A 22,452-nucleotide genomic window follows, 5' to 3' on the forward strand; every position below is an offset into this window, starting at 1 on the left:
TGAAATAGAATGTGTAATGTTAAAGAAATGTGAAAAGAAATGAGTACAAGACACAGGTGTATAAGACTCAGCTCTCCTAAATGAACCATTTGATACCTCCTGCTTTTTTATTTTTCTTCCAGTGAAAAGTCTAAGCACGATATACAATTTATGCCAAGGCTCATGGATGGCTGTAAACCAGACACATTTGATGCAGACTAGCTGCAGTGATAAACTGCCTCCAAACTGACTTGTGAGACAAGCTCAAGGTTTTGAAAGCCCAGTTAAGGCTGATAAGATTGCAAATAGTGTTGAATAGAAGCGCTAGATCATTTTAATCACTGGTGATGCCAACGGCCACCTTACTTAAACTGACCAGTGGTAGTTAGTTTAGTGAAATATTATTTCAGATTATTCTCCAGGCCACTTAGGAAGGATGTGGGTCCCTGCTGAGTCTGGTCCCCCTCAAGGTTTCTTGTTGTAATTTTTTTTTTTTCCCTGCCACTGTCACCCTTGGCTTGTTTAATGAGGTTTTTTGGTCTGTTAGTTGTGGACGCTGTGCTGTAAAGTTGCTTTGAGACAAAGTCTATTGTAAAAAGTGCTATACAAATAAATTTGACTTGACTGACTTGAAGACCATGTTAACATGTAGTTTTGGACTTGTGTTGTAAGCTGGCAGTATAATTAAAGAATGGCAGGCCAAGAAGTAAAAGCGGCACAGCAAAAGAGGGAGTTAAAAGTATAGTAATATGGAAATAGTAAAAAGTAGCATCTTATTAGGAGACTAAACCTACATTTATGATGACACTAAATAGACATTGATTTCTCACACATTTAAAATGACATCTTTAATAACCCACTTCATTTGTCATTCATGTGTATACCAGCTAACAGGAATGTACTAGGATACGTGTTATATCAGTGTTGTGAGCAAATTAACTACCTGAACTAAAATTAGATAAACATACTGTTTGCACTTGCACTTTGCACAACAGATTGGTTTCTAGGCGCCCAGGGGACGCAGCAGGATATTCCGCTAACACACCAGTGCTGAGATTCTGAACTCCTCGGTTTGAAACTCGGCGTTGCCACCAATCGGCTGAGCGCCATCTAGCGGGCATAATTGACAGTGCCTAAAGCAGACATGTCTCTGCTAGGGCGGCATGACCGGACTACTTCAAATGCTGTGTAAGGACCCTGATTGGCATATAGAGAGGCGGCTGTGCAGAGTGCATAGGTGAAAAAGGGTTCCGCTAAGGGCTGCGCGTGGGTCGGAGGAGGCGCGAGCAGCAATGTACCTTCGCTAAATTGGGGAGAAAATGGGAGAAAATTCATAAATAAAATAGAAAAAAATAAGCTAGTTTCTCATGTAATATTGTATTAGTGTTTAATTATTGAATTAAATATTAATAAATATTGTATTAGTGTTTAAATATTGAATTAAATATTAATATTGTATTAGTGCTGCTACTTGCACATAAATACATTGCATAATTGCACCTTTACAATGACTACTGCTACTTGCCTCATTGCATAAGTTATTCATTCTTTTCATCTTGTACAGTAATTTAGTTTTTAGCTTTTTTAGTTTTAGTAATTTCGTTTATTTTAGTTTTAGTAGTTAGTTCTAGTTTGTCTTAGTTTCTATTTTTTAATTGCTGCCTTAGCTTATTTTTATATTTAAGTTTATATTATAAAAGTTTTATACTAAGTTTTATTCTGTTAGTTAAATCCTGTTTTATATATGTATACTGTATACTCACAATTGACATTTGGAGGACAAGCAAAGTAAGAATTTACTGTACAGTGTAACTGCTGTTTCTACTTTGCACATTATAATAAAACTCTTGAAACTGCTTTTCATTTAAATTTCAGGTGTGTGTGTGTGTGTGTGTGTGTGTGTGTGTGTGTGTGTTGAAAATTACATTATTATTATGATGACTATAAAACTATTGGAACACTTGTTTTAATTTAACATACTTCCAGTGCATATTTTACTTACATTTAGACTGTTTTACTTTTGACTTTTTACTTGTAAATATGAACAAGAAGTATTTATTCGTAAGCATTAGAAAATGTGTCTAAAAATGTATATGATAAAAAAAGATTTTACACACCACAAATTAAAATTGGTCCTCTCTTAATCTCATTTGGTATAAGTGTCTAGGTCTAACATGAGATGGTCTCGTCTATAACACTGGCCAGCAGTAACAGGACCTTCACAGAATTCACAGTTGAACAGCATTGATGGCCACAACTGGCAAAATGATAAATAGTTAAACACAGTTAAACTGAGTACTGCCTGATACTGTTTGACCATTGAGCAAAGCCCTTAGCCTGGAGTGGCATGGATTGTATCAAAACCATACAGTTGCGTGTCACAGTTGATAAAATCATAGACCTGAATGTAACATAAAATGCACTTTTTTATAAGACGATCGCAATTTGGAAAAAAAAACCTCACTGTTTTGGACAATCGCATTTTACAGACCAGGGCTGTAAGTCTGTTAAATTGAGGTTCCTTTGTGTTTATCATTGCTTGTAACTGTTTACTCTCATTTGCCTCTCTAGGTAGAGGTTGTGATGGAAAGTTTAGACAAAGAGCAGTCCTATAAATTCTCGTGAATTATACAGTTAGAATTAGGCATATCCAGTTTGGGTTAGGCTGATTAGATCAGTTAAATCTGTCATGTTTGCCACCCAACTGATATGATCAAACACAGTATGAAATGGCAACATGGCACCATCTTGTGGGCCCACCTATCTAGTTAGATGAAAAGTAAGGTGGCGCATGATGCGAGTCAGGTAACAGGAATGTGTTTTTTAACTTCATATTTAGTATTCAGTATATATAACAAAATAGCCTGCTAATTGCTGATACTTGAATCCCTATTTAATCTGGGACAGACCCAAAACATACATTTTATGATTAGCCAGTTGCACTTAGATGTCATTAAAAAATATTACAAGGCAAAGATGTGCCTACACTCGTACCCTTATCATGGTCAACCAGTTTCTCTGCCTGCATTTTCATATTGGAAACTAATAGGCTCTTGTACAGAAATTTATGATGCAGTAGTACTTGTCAGAGTGGTACTGTGGCGAGCAGATATTGTTGGTGCCTCTATAGCCCTCTTCCTGAAACATGTCATTGAGTTTATTGGACATTTTTAATATAATTAGTGTGAGTAGATAAATAGTGAGTGTGAGAGAAAACCAATTAGTAGTTTTCTGTAATTAACTCTGGACAGTGGTGGCTGTGCTAAGCTATTGATTAGAAAAATTGATGATTAAATTACCAGAAGTGCCAAATTGTCACTGTTAGGTCATTGGGCATGCCTTTTAATCTTTAATTCCTCAGAGTGTAATCTGTCTCTCTAAGATGCTTTATGTACAAACATTTGCCAAGTGAATTATTGTAAATGCATTTCTGCTTTGTGCCTGGTGTTTCTGAGGTTCAGAATACACCATAATTCTAACCAAGAAGTAGGATATGAACCTGTATTATCAGTTATAAAATGAGTGTTTATATATGAATCAGGCCCTATTGAAAACTACCAAGGTTTTGTGAAACTGCATATACTGTACATTAAAGGCATTTAGCAGATGATATTATGCAAAGTGACTTGCATTTATGATTGAATATAATTTGAGCAATTGATGGTTAAGGGCCTTGCTCTGGGTCTCAACAGTGGCAGCTTAGTGGTGGTTTCTAGTACTAGTCTATTACCTTAACCACTGAGCTATCTCTGCCCTACTTTCATATAGGCACTGGCCTATAGCCTCTGCTTACTGCAAGAATAAGTCTGTTTACCGTTATGCATTAATATTTTAAATCCACCAGAGATCTGTAGGGTCTGATAGGATGCTCCATATGACATTTTAGAACTTCCATTTATAGCAGTTCTATCTTTGGTCATGCTGGAGTCAGCCATTAAGCACAGCTAAAACTCAAAAGGCGATCAGGGATTATGACCCCAGCGTTACACAAATGAGCTGCTGAGACACCAGTTTCTCTGTCTGAGTCACGTCGATGCCCATCTGAGATCTCTGTGGAGATGTGCTGTGACAAGTGCTGTTGATGATAATCGGGAAGAGTTACCCTGCATCTATGATGGTAGCAATGCAGCGTGACAAAGCTTTGCATTACTGAGATGCTAACTCTGATGGTTTGGGGCAGGGGGGTGTTAGAGACACAACAGAATTAAGAGTTTTACTTTAAAATAAAGGGTAAAGTGGAACATGAAGGAACTTTCTTGAAAAGTTGGGACATTTTGTAAAGTGCAGTAAAAGCAAAATTATTTTTAACCTTTATTTAAATGGAAAGAGTGCAAAGAGGTTTTGGCTAGCCAACTTTATTGTGTTTTGTAAATATGAAGAAAACTTTGAACAAACTAGAAAAACATGATGGAGTGAAAAGTTTCAGTATTCAATTAATATCATTTTGAAACATTCCACAATAAGCAGTTAAATCAGTAACAAATGAGGGGATCATGATTGGATCCACCAAAGGCTCACATTACTTTGTGCCAAGCTTTGCCAGAGAAGTGTTAATCAGTTTAAAAAAAACATTTCACTGTTCCCTGTGGACAGTGGTAGCCTAGTGGGTACAGCTTTTGGCTATCAATCGGAGGATGTCGGATCAAATCCAGGCTCTGTTATGCAGCCACTTTTGGCCCTTAAATCTGTCTGCTCCAGGGACGCTGTACAACGGCTGACCCTGCGCTCTGACCCCAGCTTCAAAACAAGCATTTTATTGTACTGTACAAATGTATGTGTATATATGACAAAAAATTCATTCATGGTTTAAATAATTAGATCTTTCACCAACTACAGTACATAATATTGTAAAAAGATTCAGGTAATCTGTACAAATCTCAACCAGAAATGTGCATGACCTTTAAGCCCTCAGATAGCATGTGCTATGGTCAGATGAGTCTGCAGGTTTTTGGGTATTTATTTATTTATTTATTAGGATTTTAACATCATGTTTTATACACTTTGGTTACATTCATGACAGAACAGGTAGTTACAGGTTACACAAGATTCATCAGTTCATGTCTTTTAATGTCAAACACAGTCATGGACAATTTTGTATCTCAAATTAACTTGACTGCATGTCGTTGGACTGTGGGAGGAACCCGGAGCTCCCGAAGGAAACCCACACAGACACGGGAAAAACATGCAAACTCCATACAGAAAGGACCTGGACTGCCCCACATGGAGATTGAACCCGGGACCTTCTTGCTGTGAGGCGTTTTTTTGGGAAACACATGTGGAAGAACGTCTCAAATACAGGTTCTTTGTGCCAAAGGTGAAAGGAACCATCCAGACTGTTATCAGTGAAATGTGCTAAAGCCAGCATTTGTCATCATTCATAGTTTCCAGATATTAGTATCCCAGTTTAGTAAGCCTGGCTGGTGCTGTGTTTGCTCTTAATTTAATGTGAGTTGAATGTGAACTAGAGCTAATACACACTGCATGAACCTGCATAGCTGAACTTAAACATGACCGCTGATATGCTAGTATATACATGGCCTTGCTCAGGCTTGCAAACCTACACAGGCACTCACAAGCGCTGAGAGTGTAATTAATACTCCTGCTGTGTCAGGCAGTGACTCATCACACACACATAGGGCAAGCCTTGCTTTGCTAGAGTACACACAATCCTGCTCAACAGCTTCTACAAACACGCACACACACACACACTCACATAAACACAGCTTAGTGATAACAAGGCAGGGTGCAAAGTGACACCCGTAAGTGTAGTTGCTTTTTGTCTGTCCCGCCCACCGAGCAGACACAAACATGCACAGATAGGAATTTGATTATTGTAAGCCACAGCAGGAAAGGCTTTGTGAGAACGACCATGAGTATGTAAATGAGGAGTGAAGAGGATGTGAATGCACAGCTCCCATGCAAATGTTAGCAAGACCTCAACCACAGAGGTTATAAATAGATGCTGGCTGTGTGTTTGCCTCAATGAACTATGCTAACTCACTTCTCAAAGCACACACATCGACTGTGTCCTTGATGTGCCTCTTTTTTTTCTGATGGATCATTTGTAACTTCAGCTTGTGTATGAAAGCCTGCACAAATGAATGAAATGTTTTGGAAGCTAAGAAATTAAGCAGCAGGAATGTGTCGGCCAACAAGCATTTAATGCAGAAAGACTATGGACACATTCTGTTTTAGCTAACAATGAGGATTTTCTGGGTTTTAAGGGTTTATTTATTTATTTATTTATTAGGATTTTAACATCATGTTTTACACTCTTTGGTTACATTCATGACAGAACAGGTAGCTACTGCTTACACAAGATTTATCAGTTCAAGTCTTTAATGTCAAGCACAGTCATGGACAATTTTGTATCTCCAATTCACCTCACTTGTACGTCTTTGGACTGTGGGAGGAAACCGGAGCTCCTGGAGGAAACCCACACAGACACGGAGAGAACATGCAAACTCCACACAGAAATGACCCTGGCCGTCCCTCCTGGGGATCGAACCCAGGACCTTCTTGCTGTGAGGCGACAGTGCTACCCACTGAGCCGCCTGTTTTAAGGTGTAATGAAGGAAAAACATACCAATCTGTAGTGCATGTGTGATAAACAGGTTTTAATGTAATGACAAAAGTGTGAAAACCTGTTGACTGTAAACTCACACATATGAAGGCCAAGTGGCAGCTGCCATAGTCTATAAATAAATAAATATTTACAATATGAAGGAATACATTTAAAATTTTAATTTGAAATGAGTTTTTTAAATCAGTGTACCATATTTTTATTAACATGTACAAAATACTTTAAGTCTTTTGTTTGTTTTTAAATGGATTGAGTTTGCATGTACTTATTTACTATAAATTCAAAGATGCTCTGGTGGATAGTACATTTAAAAAAAATAGTAATTTAGTATCTTATTACTATGATGGTCTGGCAACCTGTCCGCGGTTTTTCCTGACTTTGGCCCAATGAATCGAACCTACATGCATCCCTGACCAGTGTAAAGAGGTGGTAAAACAGACAGTAAATGGATGCATGAGTATCTTATCAAGACACACAGGCCTTTTTGGCAATATCTACCATTTCCTCTCAATCACTTTAGCCAATCACAGATGATTTGAGACTCCATGGACTCCATTAGCAGCCTTGGGTTTTTCTAATACATCATTCATTGCTAAGGCACCAACTTGCACTTAATGTTGTAAAACAGATGTATAAGTGGACCATATGTGGCGGATGAGGACAATTTATTTATTTATTAGGATTTTAATGTCATGTTTTATACACTTTGGTAACATTAATGACAGAACAGATTCAAGTTCAAGTCTTTAATGTCAAAAAGGGGTTAAAAAAAAATCAGTAGGCAGGACAAAAATCACTTCTCAATGTCCTACTGACTTCATTTCCAATGTTTTTATGGGTCTAGTAAGCAGTGCTATTTGGTGGCCCAAATCAAATTTTTAGTACAGGAAAATGTTAAGCTGAATTTATTTACAGAATTTCTTGATTGCTTTGCGTAAATCATGTGACATCTATATAAACTTCATATATACCTTTCTGCTCACAATGTTTTCAAGGTGGGAAGACTTTAAGAGAATTACGGTCATATAATGTTTTTATAACCACCTTGACATATTTGGGTAGGGTACATGTCTGTGCAGTAAAGTATGCTGTTTTGGCTTTGACTTTTTAATGATGTTTCTATCTGCACACAACAGACCACAGCAAAGAAAGCTTGCACTCTGTAACCATGCAACCAGATCTTTATGTGACTGAGTTACCAGGCAACTTAATGTCCCAGCAGTGAGCTAACACTGTAGGATTGTCACTGCTGGCTGTCTAGCTCTGGCTGCTATGATGGACAAATATGGGAGCACCACTGGGTCAGAAACTGCCATGTTTTTTTTCTAAGCTTTCATTTCTAAACCAGAAGCCATGATCACATGACCGTAGTCTTTCTTGCTAAAGTGCTTTGACCTTTTCAGCTGTTCAATGAGCCCAGTAGAACATGGTATTAATCCAGCATGAAAGTCTAAACTTCAATACAGTATATACCTGGGGCAGGGTTTGATGCTCTGGTGTACCTGACCAGGCTTAGCAGGCAAAGGTCCTGGTTTACCAAAATTAACATCAGACACTGTACTAATTCGCTTTAGTATACTGTATGTTATTAGCAGACTTGTTGCTTGTTTAACTATAATTGCATGGATAACATCACACACAAAGGACTGGCTAACACATTATGTAAGTAAGTGTTATGTGTCTGTGATTTCATCTCAAAAACATGACTGGCTTAAACAGGCAGCAAATACAGTGCAAAAAACACAATTGTACTGTACCAAATACACACATTAAAGCCAGAAGTATGTGGGCACCTCACCAGGAATTTGTTGGGCAAGTAGAGAGAAAGGATTTTACCAGCTTTGAAGCTGTCTTTGTGAATATGTACAATTTGTGGAAGTTATGCACTGATGTCTGCTGGTAATAGGTGAAATTCACCCTAAGGGTGTTCTATGAAGTTACGGTCAATGAGTTCATCCACCCCAAATCAAACAGAGTCTTCATAAACCTTGCTTTGTGCAGTTACACAATCATAACCACAACTTTTTCTTTATGAAAGCATAACATTTATTTGTATAGAATTAACTTTATCTAATGGAGCTAAGGTCCGTTTCATGGTATAAACATGTACAAGTTGGGATAAAAACAGACACAGCCACTACACTGTTGTTTGACTAGACATCAGAATCATTAGCTTGGTTAACAATGCAAACTGTGATTATCCAACTGAAGGTGTGGATGATTTTAAGTGGGATAATTGTTTGGTTAGCGGTGATACCTTTTTATTATTTTTTTTTAAAGTTTGGTTTAAGTAATTGTACTTACAGGTTACATCAGGCATGTAGAAAGCTGGGCTGGGAGTCAAAGGGCCCAAGCACTGATGGTTGATGGTATTTGAAGTCCTTGGACTGCACCATTTTGGAAATGTGCTATTTTGAATGTATGGGGGGATTGTAAATTATCCTTTGTATGGTGTTCTTATATAATTGTCTTAGTGATATTTTCTTAAGGTAATTAATATGAAATTATTTATTAAAGTAATTATGTAATGTATGGGTTTATCCTAGACCAATGTTTTTTGATAATGGTGAACATGTGGAAATGCTGAGTTACCTATAGTTGGTTTTGTTTAATACCTCAGAGTGTTTAAGGAGGAGACTTCAGCCAATGTGGTCATGGTGGAGATGTAATGGTGGTGCTAGTGTAGTTGAGAAGCACTTTAGCTTAAGTTTAGTTTAAGTTTGTTTATTAGTTTAGGCCTTATTTGAGTTTTGCTGTATGTCATTAAAATTAGGTTTTTTTTGGTATGATATTGTGCACCTGTCATTGGACTTGCATCACAGTTTTATTTGTCATATGTAAATATACATGTGTAGAGTACAATGAAATTCTTTACTTGTTTTCTGTACCTGCATATCACAGCTTCTTTGGAAGCTGGGGTCAAAGCGCAAGGCCAGCCATTGTTCGGCTCTACCCACTAGGCTACCACTAACCCTTACACCTATAAACCTGTGATTTGGTTGAAATATCTGAACTCAGTAGTTAGAAGGGGTGCCTGTAGTAGACAATACATTTTTATGTAATGTTACATAATTGTACTATATGATAATATTATAATTATAATAATTATTATTGTTTTAGTAGTAACCAGTCAGGACATGCATGTTTTAATCAGGACTGCCTGAAATAACAATTACTGTACATGTGCAAGTAGGAAACCTTTTTTATGTTATCCTAGTATTTTTACTGTTAGTAAATAGCAATATTAAAGGCAGATGAATTATGATCTGTGATTTATCAGCTTGAAAATTGTCATTTTTTGTAGCGTTAGCTGTGGGTTTTGTGCTAAATGCAGTTGAGAATAATACCTGCCCGTCTTATGTATTAGATTAGACATGCAATTCCAAGGCTGTGGTCCTATTATTAGTTTATTTATTGAATTGATTCCCCTGTAATCATTATTAGTAGTCACATAAAGCATTAAATGCATTGAAAAAATCTTTAATCAATAATGTCAGGGGTGTCCAATTCCATTTCTAAATGGTTGGTTTCATACCAATCAGGGAACCCATACTTCCAAGAGGACAGTTTCTAAATTCTTCAGTGATTTAAACATAGTGTGTTGGTCATAAGTTTTAGTACTGCTGCTCAATTACGTGAATTAGAAAGCACTGTTTCTACCCGACACTTTTTTCATGTCCCTAAGTGGCCTGACTACTGACCTTAAATCTGTGTAAGACTCGTTACATGAGCTGGAGTAATACATGACTAGATTTGCTCCGTAATCCCTAAACATTGGAAGCTTTTTCTTAGAATGGCATTGGATGCTGCAGTACAGCGCCCTCTGCCTGTATGAAAACTAAATACAGCATTTCAGTGCTTGTACTAGTTTTCTAGTTTCCCAAAAGGGGCACGTGGGATCAAATTACAAACCTCTGGATCATCAAGGAGAATGCAACAAAAGAAACCAGGCACTATATTTATGTTTCATTGATTTCATAAAGACATTTAACATGGTACAGCACGATCAGTTATGGATAACCATGCTTGAGATGGGTTCCCCTTTGCCCCTGGTCCAACTACTGAGGACTATCTGTGTAGCCAATAACATGCTGCTGTCAGGACAACCAATCACACATAAGCATGGTTCAGGGTAAGAAAGGGAGTCCGACAAGGATGTAACTTCTTACCATGTCTGTTTAACATCCTTGGAGAACAAGTGATGAGAAAGACACTACAGGGACTAGAAGAAGCATTATGCCAAGTTCACACTACACGACTTTCCAAGTAGTCAGGTTGCTGTACAGTTCACGCTACACAACTGGATCTCTTGTAATCGGGAGTCTTTCAAATCGGTGTGGCTTTCACACTACACGACTGATTGGTGATAGGGGGTTTCACACTACACGATCTATCACCAACTGGAATCGCAGACGAGCTTCTCTGGTCTCCCAAACTACGTTTAGTCACGAAAACAAACGATGATACCAAATGATACCACGTCCAAAAATGGACGTCAACAAGTAATGAGCGATCAAAGTTTGTGCGCTGATGTGGAGCGTAAAATCAAGTAGGAAAATAGGAACAGCATGGATTGTTCTGTAGTGAGTTGGAGGTTAATAAATATTTTTTGCAATGCAACGTTGGTGTTATGTTTTGTAGAGAACGATAAGGTCAGAAATACTGTATAAAACTTGTGTGTATGCTGATGTATTCTGAAATAAACTATATTATGCCCCTGTCCCACCTTTTTACAACTTCCCTGCGTTTCCCCTCACACCGTATCTTGCGTTCTCATTGGCTGTTCGACATAGCACTCATTGCGAATTGTGCAATTCAGATCCAGATATTTGACAAGCTAGATATCTCTCTTCGGTCGAGTTGTTGAGTAGTTCACACAAAGCGATTGAGAGCCGAGCTTCGATCGCCAAGCGAACGCTGAGTTGCTCCCGAGCCGGCGATCAGGGCAAAAATTGTGTAGTATGAACTAGGCATAAGCAAACTCAGATATGCTGATGACATTATATTATTGGTCACATTGCCAGAGGAACTACAGAAGCAGGTGTGTCACATCAAGAAGGCTGTGAAAAGGAATATAACATGCAGATAAATGCAGCATAAATGAAAGTGATGATAAACACTGAAGAAGTACTGGAGATTATAGTGGAACAAGTGGATTCCTTATATTTGGAAAATAGAGCATCAAATACTGCAGAATGTGCCGGTGAAAGGTCGTCAGTCAATTTCAATGAGACATACATGTTTACAGCTCTGCACAAGGGAAAGCAATAAAGCTGTGCCTTGATTTATTTTCACAGTCAATTGTAGACAATTTTTACACATTTGCATGTATTGTTTTTCAGTAAAGAGGTCAAGTTATGTGTAAACAATGTAATAGAGGTTTTGCTTTTCATTTTGGCACGCATTCTGCATGTTACCATGGAAAGGCAATGACGTGTGTATTGCATTGACATTTATCTACAATAGTAAATGCATTTCGAAATGGCAGTAATTTTTTTATTATGATGACTGTGCATATTGTCACTGTTTTACGAGAGGCGAACATATGGCACCCAAAATTTCTCTTACAAAATTAATATAGTTTTAAGTTCCATGACATGCTGTACATTTCTTACACTATATGGCCACACTATGGTATTTGAATACCTGACCATGAGCTTGTTGGACATCCGATTAAAAAAACAAATCATATTAAAATAGAGTGACCTCTGTGTAATCTTTTCAGCTATAACAACAGCCTTTCTGCTAGAAGGCTTCTCACAAGACTGTACAGTATGTCAGTGGGAATTTGTGCCAGTTCAGTCAAAAGAGTATTTGTATGGCTGGGCACTGATGTTGGTCAAGAAAGCCTCAACTGATGTTCTAGTTCATTCCAAAGCTGTTCAGTGGGGCTGGGGTCAGGGCTCTGTGCAGACCACTGGAGTTTTTAAAAATAATTTCTCTTCATGTCTTTATGGACCTTGCTTTGTGCACATGGGCACAGTCATGCTAGAAAGGGAAAGAACCTTCCCTAAACTGTTGCTGCAAAGTTAAAAACACAATTTCATTTATATAACTGATTTATTACCTTTCAGCAATTGTTGTGCTGAAACACATGAATTAAAAAATTAAGCAATGTCCCAATACTTTTGTCCATATGGTGTATTTCTCTGCATCATTATCCTCTCCTGTAAACCCTTCACCAGAGGATGTTTTAGGATTAAAATTCCATTTAAACTTGTTTTAACAGACATGGCGGAAGGAAACATGATCCTCCACCTGCTTGGAAGAACAGGAACACTGTACAACAATGCTGAATTGTAACCTATACCTGTGACGTGAATAGTTTTGTGTGATTGGTATACAGTTGGGGTTGCGTAACCCAGACATTGACTTTAGGAAGCTTTCAGAGTTTGCATATATGAGGAAGAGGGAGATAGTTTCAGTAACCTGAGCGAAAGAGTGCTATCTGCTTACTGCTGCTTTTGTTCTCACTGATATGTTAGTAGAGGCAGGGAAACATCAGCCTGTGCATACATGTACAGAGCACAGCACAATGCTGAATCAAGTTTACAACCATTCTGTTACCTTTCTCAGGGGGTGAAGAAATTTTACACAGCTGTTTTGACTTTAGAGAGAGAACGTGTCATATTTCCTACTCCACCTTTTGTTTTATACTAGTGTAATGAGCAGAATTGCAAATGGAGGTTTAATTACAGGCTTTGAGACTTCACCATGGTTCGTTTTAATAATTACTTTCACTGCACATTATCATGCTATACATTGCGATCTCAAAGCACATTGCTGTAAATTAAAACCAGATGGGGACTTGTCAGGTACTTATTAGCCTGCAATAACACAAGTTAAATTAAAAAGTTTTGTTTCATGTATTGTTTCATGTCAAAGACAGCATAGTTTTTAATTTCAAAATAACTATTTTTATTTTAATGGCATGGTCTTCAAATACTTTGACCGTATAGAGCAGTAGTCCTCAACCTTTTTGCCCTAGGACCGGTTTCATATAAGATATAATTTCACGGACAGATGAGGGCGGGAGCATAATAAGAAACACAAAGTGCATAACAATACTACTCACCAGTGATGGAAAATCAGTGGGAACCCTGAGCCTTTTTTGCTGCAATGAGACGCTCCTACCTAGGGGTGATAGGAGACAATGTCCAGTCTACCCCGTAACTTTGTTTTGGTTGCCGTCACTGCAGAAAATCCCGCTTTAAAAAGATAGGGGGCGGCACGGTGGCTTGGGAGGGGGGATGCACCTCACAGCAACTAAATTGTCCATGATTGTGTTTGACATTAAAACTTGAATCTTGTGTAAGGAGTAACTACTGTTTCTGTCATGAATGTAACCAAAGTCTAAAACATGATGTTAAAATTCTAATAAACAAACGAAGATAGGAGGTTATAAATGGAAGCAGTGTTTTCAATGCTTTTGTAGCTCTTTCTGTGTGGCCCGGTAATAAATGACCCACGGACCGGTCCCGGGACGGGGACCACTTGTATAGAGTATTCTACAGCTTGATTTCTACACACTATAGTCATTACAAAAGTAATTATTTAATTAGCAATTTACATTATCAGTTTAACTGCACATTTTCATTAGTTTAAAATATAACAAATACATTTGAAGTCATGCTGAAACAGGAAAGGGCCTTCCCTGTAGATTAAAACCAGCTGGGGACTTGTCAGGTACTCATTAGCCTGCATTCACACCAATTAAATTAAAAACGTATTGTTTCACGTCAGGGCGACACGGTGGCTCGGTGGGTAGCACTGTCGCCTCCCAGGTGGAGCGGTCCGGGTCCTTTCTGTGCAGAGTTTGCATGTTCTCCCCGTGTCAATGTGGGTTTGCTCCGGTTTCCTCCCACAGTCCACAGACATGCAGTCAGATTAATTGCAGACACTGAATTGCCCTATAGGTGAATGGGTGTGTGTATGTGTGTCTGCCATGAGATGGACTGGTCCAGGGTGTTACTGGTGTTAACCCCCCCACCCCCCGCGACCCTAATTGGATAAGCAGTTGAGAAGCAGGTGCTTCACGTCAAAGACGGTGTAGTTTTCAATTTTAGAATAACTATTTTTATTTTTACTTTGGCCATATAGAGTATTCTACAGCTTAATTTCCACACACTAGTCTATAAATAAATATTTACGTTAATAGTCTAATTGCACATTTCAGTTAGTGTGAAATATAAGAAATACATTTGTTACTTAGCTTTTCCTTTTCTAACTGGTCGACAGAAAATGAATGAAAAAAGTGAAGGAATAAATGCTTTTTTCTTCATTCAACATTTTCTATACTCAACTCCATCTATTTATTTCTCACATCCTACAGGCTTTGTGAATTTATTTATTTCCCAAATAGAATACTACGAATAATACACTCCTGCAAACCAGTTGGCTTGTGTTGTCCAGCTCTACTTACAGAATTACTTTTAGCTCTGTGTGTGGTGTGACAGAGTATAAATGAGGGTTAAGTTTGCTGGGGAACTAGGGAACATCCTTTATTGCACAAACTACTGTGTAAAGGCATTTCTCATCATTAGAAACACTTTTTCAATAGCTAGTGGAGATAAATCGAGAGGAGAATAGTTGTAGTTTCCTACAGGTTGGAATTTCTCTGAGTTTGGGTGTATGTGTGTGCTGTTTAATGGAATTTCCCCTTCTGCTAACACACACACACACATTTACATGTGTGGATGGGAAGGTTGCAGTCATCAGGGCTTTCTGAGATGAGCTCATGGCTCAGCCAACAGCAACTCTTCTATTGATTTCCTCTCCAGAAGCGAAGTAGTAATGATGTAATTCTCTCCTTTTCCCTCACTTTCTCACTCACTCACTCACTCCCTCACTCACTTACAAAGACACACACTCACTCACAATCCTGACCTTAAGTGGACTGAGCTACTGGAAGTGCTTACTCTCTTACTACATGACTGAGTGTGTTGAAGGTGACAGAGACGTGAAGAGATATGCTAGACTTTAAAGGATGCAAGGTAGAACTTCATTGAGGTCTGGTTTTATTTACCGCCTTCAAGTGGACCCAAATTATGGAAGCCAAATGCTCATCCAAATACTGTTTGATTTAGATATATTTTATAAATATATTATTATTATTTATTCTGTTAAAAAAATAATCTACACATTCAATTCCCCATTGCAATGTCAATCTGCGCCTCATACCTGCCTGAGAGGGACCGCAGAATATCATCAGTCCTCTCCATGTATCTGTAAAGCACCCAACCAGGCCAGTGGCATCCCTGAGACTTAAACCCACGTCTCCATAATGGTGGAATAGCCTAATGGACTGCTGAGCCACCCAAGCTTTTTGGGGTTTGTATTTAATCACAAAAAAAAACAGTTGTAAAAATTATTAAATTCCTTCACAAATGTATACAAATTTTTACCCTGGGTGCTCAGTTGGCACAGTGGTGAAACACAGTAGCACACCAAAGCTGACATCTCAAACTTGTGACAATGATTGGCTCGTTTGCTGGAAGGGTGCCGGTGGGGACTCCTCATAACTGATGCAATTACGACCTCTGCTGGCTGATTGATGGTGCCTGCACAGAGACGAGGGATAATGGGGATCAGTGCGTGACTCTCATTGAGGAAAGCTGATCCACATATAAACTCGCCTCTTGCAGGTGAAAAGATGCAGTCGGCTACTGCACACGTGTCAAAGGGGGCGTGTGTTAGTTACTGCTCTCCTCAGTCAGGAGTGGAGGTCAACATGAGTAGAGAGGAGGTGTAATGTAATCGGGTAATTGGATATGACTAGATTGGGAGAAAAATTGGGGGGAAAAAATGCAAAAAAGAAAATTACCCTCAACATTATTTGTGCAGATTCGATGAACTATGTATGTTGTGCTTCCATTTACATTTTCAGCATTTCCCCGGTCAGAAATGCTGGAAAACAGTGTTAAATAAATAAATAAATATGTGTGTGTGTTTGTGTGTGTTTCATTTCATATGCAATAAATTTTTTCAGTGTGTCTATCATTTCTGCTTAGTTGTTTTCATTTTGAGTTGAGTGATGTAGTTTGGCGCAGCTTGATTCCATTTCATTTACTCTAATAGTTTATTTGAGATGAAAACTCAGATGAAGAAAATGCTCTCACTTTATATTTGTCAATGTGGCTTTCATTTTATTTACACTTTAACCCCCAGGTCTTCTTTGAAATTTGCTCTGTATCACTGCTGGGAAAGATGCTGTATGTTTAGTGTTCATAATGCAGGACCTCGGCTGACTGTGGGAGATCAGAAATGAAGCCAGACCGAGGTAGTGTAGAAATTTGTGAGGTATGTTAGTGTAGCCTGCCGGGTTGCTGATTGCTTGGAAAAACTAACAGGGGGTCAGGCAATTTTTCAGCCCAGACCAGCTGTCAGATGCTAGACCACACTTGGTCAGTTATAATGAGTCACTTATTATGATAGAGTGCAGGACTGATCATGACTTGACCACACTGAGACGAACTCACAATCAGTCAAAACGCACCAGATAGTGAAGGTCCGGATCCAGACACTTGGTTTGATTTTATTTAAATTGGGCTGCATTTATCAGAAAATAATAACATTACTACAATAACATTTGTTGTCCCTTGTCTAATGAAAGGTGCTTTCTGACAATTGTAAATGTTAGTTGTGCTACATAAATACACCAATCAGCCACAACATTAAAACCACCTCCTTGTTTCTACACTCACTGTCCATTTTATCAGCTCCACTTACCATATAGAAGCACTTTGTAGTTCTACAATTACTGACTGTAGTCCGTCTGTTTCTCTACATACTTTTTTAAGCCCGCTTTCACCCTGTTCTTCAATGGTCAGGACCCTTACAGGACCACCACAGAGCAGGTATTATTTAGTTGGTGGATTATTCTCAGCACTGCAGTGACACTGACATGGTGGTGGTGTGTTAGTGTGTGTTGTGCTGGTATGAGTGGATCAGAAACAGCAGCGCTGCTGGAGTTTTTAAATACCGTGTCCACTTACTGTCCACTCTATTAGACACTCCTACCTCGTTGGTGCACCTTGTAGATGTAAAGTCAGAGACAATCTCTCATCTGTTGCTGCTGTTTGAGTTGGTCCTGTTCTAGACCTTCATCAGTGGTCACAGGACGCTGCCAACAGGGTGCTGTTGGCTGGATATTTTTTTGGTTGGTGGACTATTCTCAGTCCAGCAGTGACAGTGAGGTGTTTAAAAACTCCATCAGTGCTGCCGTGTCTTATCCACTCATACCAGCACAACACACACTAACACACCACCACCATGTCAGTGTCACTGCAGTGCTGAGAATGACCCACCACACAAATAATACCTACTCTGAAGTGGTCCTGTGGGGGTCCTGACCATTGAAGAACAGCATGAAAGGGGGCTAGCAAAGCATGCAGAGAAACAGATGGACTACAGTCAGTAATTGTAGAACTACAAAGTGCACAACAAGAAGGTCCTTGAATCGATTTTTAAGTATATTTCATTGTGGAGTTTGCATGTTCTCCCTGTGTCTGTGAGGGTTTCCTCCAGGTGCTCCGGTTTTCTCCCACAGTCCAAAGACATGCAGTCAGGTTAATTGGAGATGGTAGAATTCCTCTCTGTGTGTATGTGTTTGCCTTGTGATGGATTGGCGACCTGTCCAGAGCATTTTCTTCCTTTCAACCAGTGAACTGGACACACCGCAACCCTAAATAGAATAAAGCGATGGTAAAACAGACAATGAATGAATGTTCTCATGAGATTACTATAAAAAGTATCTGGAGCGTATCTTGGAGGTAAGCTCATGAAAAATATGCCCACTATAATCGTACCACAACATAAATTATCTTGACAACACTAAAATATTGAAGATTTATGCATGATATTTACACTTAAACTGTAGTAAATAATTATTGTTATTTTTATTCATTGTGAATGACAACTGAAAAACATCTAAACGTACTAGGGTGAAATCTGAACTATAAAGTACTTCTGTATTTTGTTTTTGGCCAGCTGAAGCACATTTATTTTTTTCCTAACTTACTGTAAGGGTAATATGGCTGCACACAAACTATATTCAAACTGACAATTTCCAATCTGCCTGAAGCTATGTGACAATGTGATGACAAGTATGAAATAATCCCTGCATGCAGGATTGATTAAAGACATTCAGAGCGACTCTGTAGCTAGAAATAGTCTGAAATAAAGCTATAGGGCTGAAACTGAAATTATCCCTCTATATTACATTTTAGCAAAGTTCTGTGGTTGCCAAAAAAAGCCAAAAAGTTAATTCCTAATCCTAAAAGTATGGCCTTTCAGTTACTGAAAGCAATGTAATCTCTTTCCACTGCTGTTAAAGGCAGCATAATTGAATTTATATGAGAGCTATTTATATTAAATGAAACTGTAAGGCAATGTTAACAGCTTAAGGATTTGGAACATATGACAGGGCTGCATTGGTTTAAAAAACTGAAATAGCTGCAGACCTTTACTGTAATACATAGATCTAGTAGGACAGCCTTGTCATAGTGGCTACAAGTTTCTGAAACTGTACTAGACAGATTAAATACGATTCTTTTTTAAAAGATATTGCACTGACCGGTGTTTTGATAATGGTGTTAAAGAGCTATATCTAACAAGTTGATATAAAAGTTTGATTTAAAGCACATGATTTATATTATTTAAATGGCTCCCAAGTCATTAAGTGAGTCCTAATGTCTTGTGGGAATTGGACATGGGGGCAGTGTCATCCTGACTGGCTATGTATGTTGGGGTTACTCTGGAGTATGTGAAGTAACAGACGTGATGCCACAGGGTGCAACCAGTTATTAAAGAAACTAAAAATGGAGCATGGCAATCCAACAACAATGCCATACAAGACATTGTATCACCCCTGATCAAAGCTAGAGCAATGTGTTTGGAAATCATGGTCAAGTTTATTAAATAGCAGTTTTGGTAAAGCATTGATCTACTGGTTAATTTCTGACCAATTCAAATTCTGTTTAGAAATGATGTCTAGAGAATTATGCTTGATTACTTACTGAAGGTATAACTGATAGGTGTGTAACAATTCCACCACAGCATCAACGTTTTATTCCCCTAGCATTTGGCCATCAGTCATACATGTTATATTTCTGTAAGGCTTGAATGGTTTGAGCTGCAGCTGTGTGCCCAACCCATCTGTTTTCTTCTCTGAAGATAGGAAAGAAGCAATGTGGTCCTTTCCTTACTGTGTACCACTAGAGACTTTAAACAAAGGGATACTCATGTATTGATCTTATCTAGGTCTCAGAAAGCAGTTGTTTGTTTTCTTTGAAGTGCCTAAGAGATTGGAAATAGTGCCTTCTTTTGGATGATGCATGTGAGAGTGCTCTCCACTGGACACTTTGAGCTGCAGAATACTAAAAGCAAAATTTGGGCAGGAGGGAGGGACGGGGTGGAAGGCTCCTATGTGTGTAAAATGAGCACAGAGGGATTTTCCATTGCCGGCAATGTATTTGTAGGTGCATCTTTGGCATTCAGTTTTATAAATAGTTTGTTTTAGTAGATCTTGTTATTAGGTTAGTATTAATGAACAAAGGGTGGGTGGTTGGACCTGATCTCGGAACAGCCACACATCTGCATTTAGTTTAGTTACCCTTGTGTCTAAAACTTTCCAATGAGGATAAAAGGTTTTATTACTGTAGTACCAAAGAAGCATATAGTCATGTTGAAATATGAAGAGATCTTTTCCAAACTGTTCTCACAAAGCTGGAGGCAGAAATAAATGAAACTCCAGAATTAATTTACCAAAATGTGTCCTAATACTTTTGTCCATATAGTGTATTTTTTTTTCCTCTCTCTCTTTTTTTCTCTCTGTCAATCACAATAAAACTAGCCAATCACGTACTGTACATCCATGGCATTAACAGTGTTGCAGTATTTTTTTTTTCATTTGAGACCAAGATAAGATAAAGAATGGTTGTGATGAAAAAAATAGAAATGTTTATATTGGTTAAGATCAAGAATTTAATGGTTTAGACCAAGACTAGAAGAAGTCTTATCTGAATAATCAAGACAAAAGCAAAAGTGTTAATTGTTAAGATCAAGATAAAACAAAGACTTTTATGATCAAAACAAAAACTTCTATTGGTCAAGACCAGGACATGTAATATTAGAAATCAAGACAAGAATTCATGGACTTTTTTGGTAAAGTTTTACCATAAAGTTTACTGGTTAAAACAAAGAGAAGGCCAAGACAAGAATAATATTTTATTGATTGAAACCACTCACTCACTTTTTTAACCACTTATCCAATTAGGGATTGGAGCCTATCCCTATCCCAGCTTTTCAATGGGCGCAAGGCACACAGTAAAACCCTGGATGGGGCGCCAGTCCATCGCAGGCCAGACACACATACACACACACCCATTCACCTATAGGGCAATTCAATGTCTCCAATCTCCATGACTGCATGTTTTTGGACTGTGAGTGGAAACCGGAGTTCCTGGAGGAAACCCACGCAGACTCTGGGGATTGAACCCAGGACCTTCTTGCTGTGAGGTGACAGTGCTACCCACCAAGCCACTGTACCGGTGATTGAAACCAGTAACTTAAATTCATTCAACCAAAATAGGACCAAGATTTTAATGGTCACAACTAGAAGGAGACCAAGATTTTTAATTGTTGAGACCAAGACAAGATCAAGGCCTGGATGTATGAAGGTGCATTGCAAATCTTTGCCTACATTGTCTCAACAATTAGCATTTACTTTATTAAAGCTGTAGCTTTTGTACACCAATTGCATCTAAACTGACAACTTATTTAAATAGCAGAGCTGTGTAAAATGATGAAAATAGTCAGGTAAAATACTCCACAATAAAAATGAAATGCAAGTTCAGTAAAAGAGCTAATCCAAAATAAGTAAACATTGTGAACAGTATTCATGTCATGTACAAGCCATGCAATGCGGTTTAACATATTTTATCCTGTAAAATGATTTTCTCCTATGAAAAGCTTATGATGTTGTATAAAATTACCTGTGATAAACTGTTGCTCCTGGTTTTTGGAAAAAAATATTTTTATATCTGTATATTTGTCTGTCCATAGTCACTAATGCATAATTAGACAAAATATTAATTTATCAATCAGTCTAAATCACTTCTATACCTGAAAAATCAGCTCATGTTGATATTATTTTTTTACCTAAAAGGTAATTGTTAGAAGAAAAGAACTAAATTAAGATGTGCCACTTGTTAAGAGTAATGAATGTGTATGTGTGTGTGTACAGGCAAAACTGGAAGTCTGAGAAGACGTGCTGTGCAGGGACTGTTTGGACTCCCATGGGCTGTACACACTAACACTGGAGGGAAAACTCAGGAGATAAACTAAATGAGGTGTGGTGGGATTGCCAACACACACACACACACACACACACACACACTCATTGGATTCTATCTTATTTCCTCATACCTATCTGAACTTAATAATATGGATTACCACCTAATTTTCAAAATTTGTACAGTATACTGACATTATTTGCTGTTCAGATTTCAAGAGCTCACCTCCACTGGAGCTTATGTTTTACTGAATGCTTTCATATACAAGTTTGTTGAGCTGTGTGCCTTCAAATGCTGGAGCAACTTGTTTGCATAGATTTCTCTTATGTTTTCAAGTTGGACTTTAACTGTATTGGACAGATGTAGACTAAACTGATATGTTGTTGGGAAGCTTAGACAGCACATTAGTTGTGCTGTGTAAGTGTTTTTAATAAAAAAAACGAATAATTAGTAAAGAATCAATAACCATTTATTGTACTTTATTTGTCTATGTGCAGGAAATAATTCTTTAGATGTGTTATAAAAATATAATTCATTTAAGACTAGACAATTTGTCTATAGAAGCATATAAAAAGTCAAGATAAATATGTTTAGCAT

At 38.1% G+C, this 22,452-nt stretch overlaps 1 long non-coding RNA gene across 1 annotated transcript in view; it reads left to right on the plus strand.

Annotated features, from left to right (window-relative positions):
• LOC134309134 (uncharacterized) overlaps nucleotides 1–21,904 on the plus strand; it is a 118,878-nt gene extending 96,974 nt beyond the window's left edge. The window contains exon 3 of the long non-coding RNA XR_010011007.1: nucleotides 21,807–21,904. This is a non-coding gene — a long non-coding RNA (uncharacterized LOC134309134). The remainder of the gene's footprint in view (nucleotides 1–21,806) is intronic.
• The last annotated feature ends 548 nt before the right edge of the window (nucleotides 21,905–22,452 follow it).

Source organism: Trichomycterus rosablanca, chromosome 2, assembly GCF_030014385.1.
Source record: "Trichomycterus rosablanca isolate fTriRos1 chromosome 2, fTriRos1.hap1, whole genome shotgun sequence".
In the NCBI taxonomy this organism is placed as follows: Eukaryota; Metazoa; Chordata; class Actinopteri; order Siluriformes; family Trichomycteridae; genus Trichomycterus; species Trichomycterus rosablanca.